This window comes from Trichechus manatus, unplaced genomic scaffold (genome assembly GCF_000243295.1).
Source record: "Trichechus manatus latirostris isolate Lorelei unplaced genomic scaffold, TriManLat1.0 scaffold00096, whole genome shotgun sequence".
NCBI lineage: Eukaryota > Metazoa > Chordata > Mammalia > Sirenia > Trichechidae > Trichechus > Trichechus manatus.
The window spans coordinates 1,535,509-1,547,987 of NW_004444032.1; positions in this window are offsets into that span (position 1 = coordinate 1,535,509).

Genomic DNA, 12,479 nt, shown 5'->3' on the forward strand with positions numbered 1-12,479 from the left:
TAGATATAGTTCATCATTCTATGTAACCTAGTTTTAACAGGTTAAATATAGCAATTAAGCGAAACATATTTCATAACTAACAAAGGCATTTAGGCATACAGAAGTTAATTTCTGAATAACACTGGTGTGCTGATGAATCGTAATTTGCCAACAAACAATCTTAACATATAACCTCGATAGACAAATGTATGATACAAAACTAGGAAACAAGAATATTATTATTACTTAACCCTGCTAAACTAATAGTGCTCATGGACTCCGTATATAAAAGTTACCTTAAACATATAAACATAATTCTTAGATTTAAAAATGCACTTATCCAATTTGCCTTGTGACAATCTCAAATACCTTAATTCTAAGATATAACCTCTAAGAATAATCAGGTCTAATGGCAGGAAGAATGTTATGCTGAACCCAAAAGAAAGTCTAAAAACTTTAAACAAATCATGTTATCTTGTCTAAAAAAAAAAAAAAAAAAAAAAAACAATGTATTAACAAAAGCAAAAAGCTGAATTGGTAAAAATGTAAATGGTAGCTTTTAATGCCACTCAGGTTTTATGATTGCTTATTATGCAGAATTATGGCAGCAATGCTTTTAGTTGTTAGTTGCTGTTGAGTTGATTCTGACTCATGGAGATACTATGTGTGCAGAATAGAACAGTTCCATAGGATTTTCAGGACCTTTTGGAAGCAGATCGCCAGGTCTGTCTTCCAAGGCATCTCTGGGTCGGTTTGAGTCACCAACCTTTCAACTAGTAGGCGAGCACTCAACCATTTGTGCCCCCCAGGGATCCTTAATGGCTGGCTTCAGAGGAAAGGTAAATCAAGAGAAGGAATAGATAAGGTTTACATGCTTGCAGGACTTCACCACATCCTGTGCCAGATACCAGCGTGGTGCTGAAATAAAATGTCATGTCTAAATTCTTATGCAATTATTTCAGAGTCAGGTCAATTAATCTTAAAGAGACCAACTTTGAAGGTAACAAACAAAAAAGAGGCTATGTCTCAAAAATAAACAATATCATGCTAAATTTTTATTGAACATTCAATCTGGTTCATACTTTTTTTTTTAAGTCAAGCAAACAAGTGAATGTGGCAAGTCTATAGAAAAAAATTAAAGAAGTAGAAAAATATTTCGATATTCTTACTAGATGATGTGTCTATGTCTAAGCAGTTTAGTATTGCTTTTTTGTCTCTCGTATTTGCTTAAATTCATATTTAAATTACTTAACATTAATGTTCACCATAGATTTACTTCAGAATTTTACTAAAGTTTACCTCTAAGTGAGAACAATGGAATCCCAAGTGTCTACATTTCATGAACAGATATTTCTAAGGCTGGACTAGCTTTTGAAAACAATCATTACAGAACTTGTGTATTGATTTAAATTCATCTATTATTCCCAATGGAAATGAATCGCTTCCTATGATACAATATTGTGTAAGAATAGTTACTACCCACACACAGTAACCACTTTTTGAACATGTGCTTTTTATTTCAGGATTACTAACATATGCTCCCAACACCAACAAGCTAAAGAATATGTACCATTTGCCAAACCTTTCTTCGACTGCGCAAATACCTCCTCAGTAAATAATTATTTCCAGACAAATGGGAAAGAGAACTGTGCTTCTCTGACTAAATTATCCAAAGTATTTTCCTAGTTCTGAAGGGGAGAGAAGAGACAGGAATGTGAAAGTATCTTCAAAAGGCTTTTCCTTAACGCCTGAGACCTATAAAGAAAAGTCGAATATTTTGAACCCAATTTTCCCCAATGTGCACACATAAAATGGCAGTCTACAGTATATACAGAATAGTTATTACAGGACCATAGCAGTCCTCTCTGAAGAGCTCACATCACAGAATAAAATGGTCTGGGCCACCACAAAAAGAAGAGGTTCCAAATAAAATAGATACTGGTAATTAATCAGCCTTATTATGAAAAATAGAAAAATAACTCCATTTCAAAACCAGGAACACTAGCTTCCTAAATTTAAAACATTCCCAAGGTAAGAGTAAAATCCCCAGCTGAGTTGTTGGCTCAGGAAGATGTCCTCAGAAAAGGAGAGCATCTCCTCAGAACAGGAAAGCAGCAATCCTTTCAAAGAAAGTATCTAAACTACCAAATTAAATGACATGGAAATCATTTCACCCAATCACTACTGGAATTCAAGAAAACCTAAAAGGAGAGTCACAACATGATACCCAGAAAGGAGGACTCTCTTAAATACATTATATAAGACTGATTACAAAACATATTTCTCCAAATAATGATACTTCATTTTAATGATGAATTTATAAATCTAAAAACATATTTAAAGCAAACTGATAACGTCTAAGACTTTGATTTAAAAAAAAAATGCTGTAAAATTTAGACAATCTTAAAATAAAATGGGCCAGCATCTAGTTTTGCCACATCTAATAGCTTCGGAGAACTTCATGAATAAACAATTGTAACTTCACTTGCAAATACCACAAACAAAATTCAAAATTAATTTTTAAGTTTCAGGTTTCAAGTTTCTAAGGATGTACTGGTTCAGACAGAGACAGTATTTGACTTCTGAGCACATCCAAGAAGTCATGTTTTCCTCTAAAGTATATTCCTGGATCAGCTGTTTGTAACTTAACTGCCTGGCCAAAGGGGGCGAGAAATGAGGAACCTGGCATATTTGCTTTGGATAAAATGCTGATTTCCCATTCTTCCAGCTCCTCAGAATTTACAGGGCCAGGTATGTGGATTCTCCCTTAATAGAACAGGCTGCCTCATCCTAAACTCTGGAGCTCTACTTTTTTAAGCTGAAAAACTACACAAAACAAAGCCAAACAAACAAAGAAAACACTACTGCAGGAAAAAAAAGGGGAGGGTGGCAGGGGGGTGCTAGGAAAAAGGACAGTCAGAGCATCCATGGTTACCATTGAAGGGAGGGCATCTACTATATGCCAGCCATTGAGAGAGGGTCTTTACAATGTTATTTTTAATTCATACAAAAATACCAGAAGACAAGTATTTTCACCCATATTTTACAGTTGAGAAAATTAAGTTCAGAGATTAAACAACTTGCCTGAGGTCAGGCAGCCAGTATATGGCTGAGCCTAGGATTTGCTCCCCATCTCTGATGCCACCCAAGCCCTCCTCTTTCCATGATGTCAAGCCCACATCTGGGTTAACAAATATTACTCCACTGTGTGGACCAATTTTGCAAAGAACTACAGTAGGAATAGAAGAACATCACCTTTGCCCTCCAAGCAGTTAACATCTATGAGGCATTCTGAAGATTCAACGCCTAATTCATGAGAAGTGTGTGGTATATACAAATGAAAGAGCACTAGCCTAGGAGGGAGATGATTTACTCTAGTCTAGGCTTTGCTACTTACTAGCCATATAATCTTGGATAAATAGTAATTTCTAGAAACCATATAATATCTGTCTTAATTATCTTGAAGAATTATTTCAAAGATACAATCAAATAGTATGAGAAAGAACCTTATTAACTGTAAAATGTTAATACTGCTACACAAGTGAGCAAAGTTAGGCCATTAGAAAACGATGGGTAGATACGTGAATTCAGCAATGAAAGGATTAGGTGACTCTCTTTTGTCTCCTCTCCTTTTTGGTTTGCTTTGTTCTGGTTTATTAAAAGTGAGTGCTCTATGAGTAAGGGATTAACCAACTGGTTAGGGCTCTTTCTCCCTGAACTGCCATGCCAAGCCATGTTCTGAACAGGGACCAAACCACTTTCCCTTTTACAACTGTGCAAACAAGCTAATCCAGGCAGCCTGCCTACCTGGTAGTCAAAAGACAAGGTAGACTCATTTCCCCCTCCTTTCTTTCCCTTTACTTCAATCATCTTCTTCAGCTATATTATGAAATTAAAATTAAAGCTCTGTGCTCAAATGTCTAGCCTCCCCCTAAACCCCAAACTGCATTCCAAACTCTAAATTCCTTCTCTAATTCCATGGAAAAAGGTGAGATGACCATGTTGCCAGGTGATACAGGAAGGAGACTAAAGGTGCGAGGTATGGAAACCATGTGATTAAGAGATTCCCTGAGAAATGGAGAATAAGCAAAAAAAAAAAAAAAAAAGAGGCAGCTGCTGGGTGACTGGAGAGAGTCTCATGGACTAGGTTAGCATCAACCACAAATATATAAATAAGCTAAATTAATTCTTATGTCTTAAATATTAGTACTACAACATAATTTTCTATCAGCTTTTTGAACACAAATTAATCAACATTTAGAATTTTTTTTCCTATGGGAAATATGTATTTCCAATTCCAAACAGCCTATCTAGACTTCAAATATGTATCACTGAAGAAGACTTACTGAAATTCATAAAATAATTCCCAAATCTTCATTTTATTTTGTGCATTGTTAAGGCAGCCACTATGATAATGGGCAATTTGAACTCAAAGAAGACAAAAGAATAAAAAAAATTATTACTGAACTGTCACAGGAGAAATAACTTACAAATTGGTACAAACTTAAACCTCCCAGGCTTTAAACACACAAGTATTTTTATTTTTCAAATCTGTCTCTTTCTCCCTGCACCTCCCGTCTTATTTTAGTGAAAGTTAATAGTATGCTCTCCTTTCTATAATTTATAAGTTATCTTCTTCAAATGAAATTGGAGACTTCTGTTCTTTTAGATAAGTAATAGAAACTTTAAATGATCACTGGATCAATACAAATATCAAAAGTAGGTGAAAATTTTGTTAAAACTTTAGAGGTTATGAATTTATTCTTATGTGTTGTTGTTGTTGGGTGCCGTCAAGTTAGTTCTGATTCATAGCGACCCTGTGTACAACAGAATGAAACACTGCCCAGTCCCCTGCCATTCTCACAATCGTCGTTATGCTCGAGCCCATTGCTGCAGCCACTGTGTCAATCCATCTCATTGAGGGTCTACCTCTTTTCCACTGACTCTCTACTTTACCAAGCATGATGTCCTTCTCGAGTGACTGGTCCCTGCTATTCTTATGTGGGGTAGTTAAATATTTTATATTCTAAATCACAATTTTATTTCTGATGATGAGTGAAATTTGGGTTCTATACCAATTCCTTACTTATCTAGAAAAAAATAATGTTTTAGAAATTCCATGTAAAATTTTAGTATGGGGTTGCTAAAAGGATGGTTTGTACATCATCTCATCCGAATTACCTAGGAGATTTGTTTAAAAATGCTGATTCCTGGTCCTTCTCCAGAGCTACTAAGTCAGAACATCCAGGTCAAACCTGGAAATCTGCATTTTAGTAGTTTCCCTGAAGTAACTCTTATGACCTGTAAATTTGGGAACTAATCTTTTAGAAGATATAATAATTTATACCTGTATATGTTATCAGTAAACCATTCATAACCATTTAGACCTAATTTAGTACAGCAAATTTTTTCACTTATTTAAATTGTATTTAAGATACTTCCTCAGCAGCATCACCACATCACCTATATAACATTTTATAAATCACTAGGCTAAAACTATATTAGATATCTTTGTTCAAGTAAATGATTTTATTTTCTAGCAATAAAAGGTTATTTCTTCAACTGAAATTATATGTAACTTGGTTTGTCATAATTCACTCAGGCACTTTACAATAGAAAATCCAACTATGACAACAAAAAACACACAGAATTTACTCTAACTTTTACTAGTACCATATTGAAATTTAAATTAAAACTAGGTAAAATATTAAATGTTACGGTTGAAAAATATGTAATGATTGAAAAAGAAATGTCAGCATAGCTCTTTATTTATGAAAATAAAGGCTACAAATGTACACATTAAGAATTAGATCTTAATAATTTAAGAATTAAATAAGAATTAGATCTTTCTTAATTTGTATTGCCAATGCCATCAAACAGTATTTTCACCACTAGTTGTATTTCCTCGTCCTTGATTAAAATTTTCAAAAAAATAAAAAGAGAACTTCACTCTGAGGGAGAGCATAATAGTTCATTAGCTATGCATATCTCAGCAGCCCCCATACCTGATTGCATTAGGTCTTTTTGCACTTTTCATTTTTAGGTCACACAAATACTGTAAGTAATGTAATGAAACCACAGCCTTGTGTGTATTTTCTCATACGGCCATGCTCTAACTCAAAATATTTCATTTCTTGTTGTCTCAACTCTAGAAGAGATGAGCCTGTATTTTTCATAAATGCTTTATTTTAAAAAGTCTTCTCTTCTGAAAGCTGTTCTGACTGAGCCTTTGGTAAAATGCTAGCCCAACATCACCATAAAAAGCACCTTCATTCAACACAATGGCAACCACCTATGCCAATGAACCCAAATTTTAGACTTGGAAATATAAAATTTATATATTTCTGAACTAAGTTACTTCACAAGGAAATGCAATATTACATCATAGGGGTGTATGTTCTAAGCCTTAAAATAACAAAGAATAGAGTTCATATAAGAGTCTTTAGGTCAAAGAAAACAAGGAAAATTCAAGATGAACTCAGGAGGAGGAGGCTGGAAGATAAGCACTGCCGGTTAGTTGGGAACCGAAAATCACTAACTGTTTATTCAAGATGTTAAACAGCTGAAGGAGAAATATAAAAATTCCAAGAAAGAGGGACTTCCGGCAACATGGCGCTCTAGGCAGAAGCACCACACCGTCCCTCTACGGCAAAGATCCAAAAAACTAAGCCAAACAGAAAAAACAGAAAACCTGAAACCCTAAACGTCAAATGAAGAGATAAAGAACTCAGCCAAGCACCAAATGGAAAAAGAAACTGACAGAGAACAGACAGCGAGGAGACATACATGGAGAGGTCCCCTATCAGCTAATGCAGCACGGATCCGCCATCTTGGACTCCTATCAGAGACCAGCAAATAGCGGGTACGAGAAAGCAGCTTCACAGAGCTTCCAGCAGGAGACAGAACAACTGGTAACTGGCAATATACGCTTTCCCACCTCCCACCCTTCTTCATCCCCACTCGGCCTCCTCTGCTTCCCGTGGCCACAGTCTGTTGGCTGGGAAGCACTGGCTGCTTGGATTCTACCTGCCCACACCAGCCAACTCCCTGAGTGGCATTTGTTGGCTGCTGGTGTTGCTTTTTTCCACTTCTTTTGATTTCTTCCTTACCTCTCACCACCTCCTCCCCCTTTCGCTCAAATACCTGGCTCCGTGTGCCATCTTTGCTTCTTCCTGAGGGGCTGTGGAGCTCCGCTCAAGTGTGGAACTGCTTCCCGATCCGTGCTGCCATGCTGGTGGGATCCGGGGGCTTTTTGTTCATTTCTTTGTTTTGAATTGTTTGTTTATTTTCTTTTTCTTTTCTCGAGTTGGGAGACCATTCTGGCTGGGCAGTGCTGCACAACTTGGGACCTACCCCCTCAGCTTGCACAGACGCGCAGAGGGATCTCTGAGCGCATTTCATTTTTCTGGGTTTTTTTGTTGTTGTTGTTGTTTTGGGGGTTTTTCTTGTTCTTTTTTTTTTAAATTTGTTTTGTTTTCTTTTTCCTCTTTTTCCCTTTTTGTCTTTCTCCATTACTCAGTTTCTCATCTCTCTATACCTTTCTTCTATTCCTGTCCACTGAATACCTGGCACTGAATACCTCTAAGCCTCCAAGCCAGGCTGTACTTCAACACCTGGGAACAAATTCCCCAGACCTCGAAGCCACACCAGTGGGATCCCTGGGAGCTTTGCTGTTCTTTTCTTTCCTAATTTTTATTTATTCATTCTTTTCTTTTTTTCCTTCTTCTTCCCATTTTTGTTTTTCTCCATTTCATAGTCTCTCATCTCTCCACTTCAACAGCAAGTTCCCCTAGCACTCTTTTTTGTTTGTATGTTCTGGCTCCTGTTCCTCACTCCTTTCTACCATACCCATCTTAGCTCCACACATCATAAACTCTCCCCTCCATCCTGCCTACCTGCACCGTGCACTTAACATCACACCACCAAGCAGCACAGGCACGGCCTACCAGAACCTGCCCTGCACTGATTACCAACTCGCCCTGGTGGCTGTAGTAAGTGCCACAAACAATCCATCTCAGCAACTCCTCTTCAGCTAGACATACCCTGATGTACCAGATCTGAGCAACTGACCCTGCCAATTGGAGAAGGAGGTGAAAAGTATTGTGCCCACAGATGAGCAAACAACAAAGAACACACAGTCCGCCTGCTCAGGCATAACCAAACGGAAAAAAAAAGGATGAAACAAACAAATCTACAATCAATAAATGAGAAAGTTAACTACTTAATGCCCGAAGACAGCAGACAATTTCAAAACATTTACAAAAACAGGACAGGATGGTTCCAGTAGGCATCCAAAATAAAACACCAGATGACTTTCCAGTAGAAAAGAAGGCACTAGAACTACCTGATAGGGAATACAAATCTCTAATACTCAGAATTATCCAAGAGTTGAAGCAAAGAGCAGACAAAAATGAAGAAAAAATAAACAAATTCATGGAAAAGGCAGACAAATTCATGGAAAATACAGACCAAAAAAAAATGGAAGAATTCAGGAAAATAATGCAGGAACAAAATGGCAAAATAAATTCACAACTAGAAAATATACAAAAACAACAATTAGAAATCAAAAAGATAAACAATGAGATTTCAGAAATGGACAGTGTCATAGAAGGGCTGAGGAGCAGATTTGAAATGGTGGAAGACAGGATCAGCGGAATTGAAGACAAATACTTGGCTACAACTCTGTTTGAGGAAAACTCAAAAAAAAGAACAAAGACAAATGAAGAGATCCTGAGAATTATGTAGGTTACAATCAAAAGCAAAAATCTGCGAGTGATTGGAGTTCCAGAACAGCGGGAGAAAAACAGAAAACACAGAGAGGATCATTGAAGAACTGCTGACAGAAAACTTCCCCAATAACCTGAAAGATGAAAAGATGGCCATCCAAGATGCTCAATGAACCCCATATAGGATAGACCCCAAAGAAAATCACCAAGATGTATCATAATCACACTCGCCAAAACCAAGGACAAAGAATGCTGAGAGCAGCTCATCAAAAACAAGAAGTCATATATAGAGAAGAAACAATAAGACTAAGCCTAGATTATTCGGCAGGAACCATACAGGCAAGAAGGCAATGGGACGACATATATAAAACCTTGAAAGAAAAAAATTGCCAGCCGAGAATAATATATCCTGCAAAACTCACATTCAAATATGATGGTGAAATTAGGACATTTCCAGATAAACAGAAATTAAGGGAATATGTAAAAACCAAACCAAACTTACAAGACTTATTAAAGGGAGTCCTTTGATCTGAGAACAAACACCTTCAGCTCACAGGCTGAATCTAGGATGCAGGATTGTACCAGCCAGATACCAATCTAGGAAATGAACTCTCAAGGACTATCCAAAACCAAAAGAAATACAACAGGGAATCAGAGCAGTTAATCTTTAAATGACAACAACATCAGAACAATAAAAGAGGGAATAAACAGTGTAGACATAGAACCTTCTAATAGAGAGGAAGGCAAGGTGATACCAAGTAATAATAGAAACTTAGAAAGATAGGGTATATTTCATGGTAAACACAAAGAAAGTTAACAAACCTACTCATTAAAATAAAGAGAAAAACAAAGTCTCAGTAAAAACAAAGCCTACAAAAATAAAGGAAGTGAAAAAAAAAAATCCACAAACAAAAGGAATTCAGCACAGGAGAGTAAGAAGAACAAAGAAAACATATGAATCTGTGAAGCATCTCATAACATGGATGAAACTGGAGGACACTATGCTAAGTGAAATAAGTCAATCACAAAAGGACAAATACTGTATGAGACCTCTACTGTAAAAACTCATGAAAAAGTTTGTACACAAAAAGTAACAATCTTTGTTGGCTATGAGGGATGGGGGGATGGGGGGAATACTAAATAGGCAATAGATAAGTGGCATATTTGGTGAAGGGTGAGAGAGTACACAATACTGGGGAAACCAGCACAACTTGTACAAGGAAAGGTCATGGAAGCTCCCTAGACACATCCAAACTCCCTGAGGGACTGAACTGCTGGGCAGAGGGCTGTGGGGACCGTGGTCTCAGGAAACATCTAGCTAAATCGGCATAACACAGTTTATAAAGACAATGCTCTACATTCTACCTTGCTGAGTAGCGTCTGGGGTCTTAACAGCCTGTGAGCAGCCATCGAAGCTACTTCACTGGTCTCACCCCTTCGGCAGCAAGGGAGAATGAAGAGAACAGGATACAAGGAAAAGATTAGTCCAAAGGACTAATGGACCACAGCTACCAAGGCCTCCACCAGACTGAGTCCAGTATAGCTAGATAGTGCCCGGCTACTGCAACTGACTGCTCTGACTGGGATCACAACAGAGGGTTCTGGACAGAGTTGGAGAAGGACGTAGAACAAAATTCTAACACACAAAAAAAGACCAGATTTACTGGCCTGAAAGAGTCTGGAGAAATCCCGAGAGTATGGCCCCCAGGCACCCTTTTAGCTCAATGGTGAAGTCACTTCCGAGGTTCACCGTTCAGCCGGGGATTGGGCAGCCCCATAAAATAAAATGGTACTAATGAGGCACAGCAGTCCAGGGACAAGGACTAGAAGGCAGAAGGGGACAGGAAAGCTGGTTATAGGGAACCCAAGGTTAAGAAGGGACAGTGTTTACATGTACTGGGGTTCTTAACCATTGTCATACGGCAACATGTATACTAACTGTTTAATGAGAAATTATTTTGTTCTGTAAACCTTCATCTAAAGTGAGAATGGCAGCACAACTGGAAGAATGTAATCAATGTCACTGAATTGCGCATGCAGAAATTTTTGAAATGGTGTATCTTTGGCTATGTATATTTTCACCAAAAAAAAGGTCAAGAAGGGAGAGGGTTGACATGTTGTGGGGTTGTTAACCCATGTCATAAAACAATAAGTGTACTGACTGTTTAATGAGAAACTATTTGTTCTGTAAACCTTCACCTCAAGTACAATAAAAAAACAAACAAACAAAAATTCCAAGAAAGAAACAGAAATGGTGTTGTTCAATTTAACAACTCTTTCATATAAAAATGCTACCTCTAAGTCAGGCTTCCTGTCAAAAAGAGAGATGTGTATTCTGGGAAAAAAAAGAGTCAAGCAGTCTGCTCGCTCGCTGAATGTTACAGATTTGCCCACAGCAAGGCAGAAAGAAGATCAAGGAAAAGAACTCTACTATTCTTATTCTTAGTCTTTTCATCCATCTTCCTCATCACCTCCAGCTAAGATTTTGTAATCCACAAAATTACATCAAAAATAAGAACAGAACTATTCCTCTAGCCAAGACTCGGCAAGGCTGGTTTTAGTTAGGACCACGTAAGTAAATACATTAGGAGACTGTCCTTCCTTATCCAAAAGCACAGAAGCAAACCTAATAACAGCCATTCTGGCTGAGAGCCCTGGTGTGATCAGCATTCAATTTCCCCATTTAACTCATATACGAATGGTGCAAATGGGTTGCTCTAGACTACTAACTGAAAGTTTGGCAGTTTGAACCCACCCAACAGTACCAGGGTCTGGCAATCTACTTCTATAAATATTACAGCCAGGAAAACCCTGTGAAGTTCACAGGGTCACCATGAGTCAAAACTGACTCAATGGCAACAGGGTTTTTTTTTAAGGAGCCCTGGTGGTGCAGTGGTTAGGAACTATCACTGCTAACCAAAAAGGTTGGCAGTCTAAATCCACCAGCCACTCCTTGGAAACCCTATGGGGCAGTTCTACTCTGTCCTTTCGGTTTGCTATGAGTTGGAACTGACTTGACAGCAGCGAGTTTGGTTTTTGGTTCTGGTATATTTATACAGAAGTGGTCAGCAAAATACAGCCTGTAGGCTAAAACTGCCCCACTACCTGATTTTGATTGGCTCATGAGGTAAGATTAAAAAAAAAAAATTTTTTTTAAATGGTTGAATAAAACTCAAAAGAAGAATAATATTTTATAAAATATGAAATTAAAATTTCAGTGTCCATAAATAAAACTTAGTGGACCACAGCAACACTCATTCATTTCGGTATTGTCTATAGCTGACTTCACATTACAACGGAAGACTTGAATAACTGTGACAGATAACTATGGCCCACGAATTCTAAAATATTTACTACCTAGCCCTTAAGAGCAAAAGCTTGCTGACCCTCTAAAATAAAAAGTGGCTTGGGATAAATACCTCATTTATTGAAATTACGAATTATTAAAAGTGAAATTACGACCCTCCAACCTCATGATACATGAATAAGAAAATACGCAAAGAAACACAAGAGCTACACAGGGATTGTTCAACCTCAGAAGTGACATACATAACAAGGTATAATACAGGAAACATGGCATAAAGATGTAAGAATAAATGCTCAAAATGGGCTGAAGTAGACACCCCCCCCCCAAAAAAAAAATCTAAGGACACTTCAAGATCTTATTTAGGTATGGGGAAAATATTAGGGAAGGGATCAGCCTACAATGGTGACAATGGTATGCTATCATCAGATAACTGAAATAAAACATAACTTCCTGAATTCTAGGTGTTT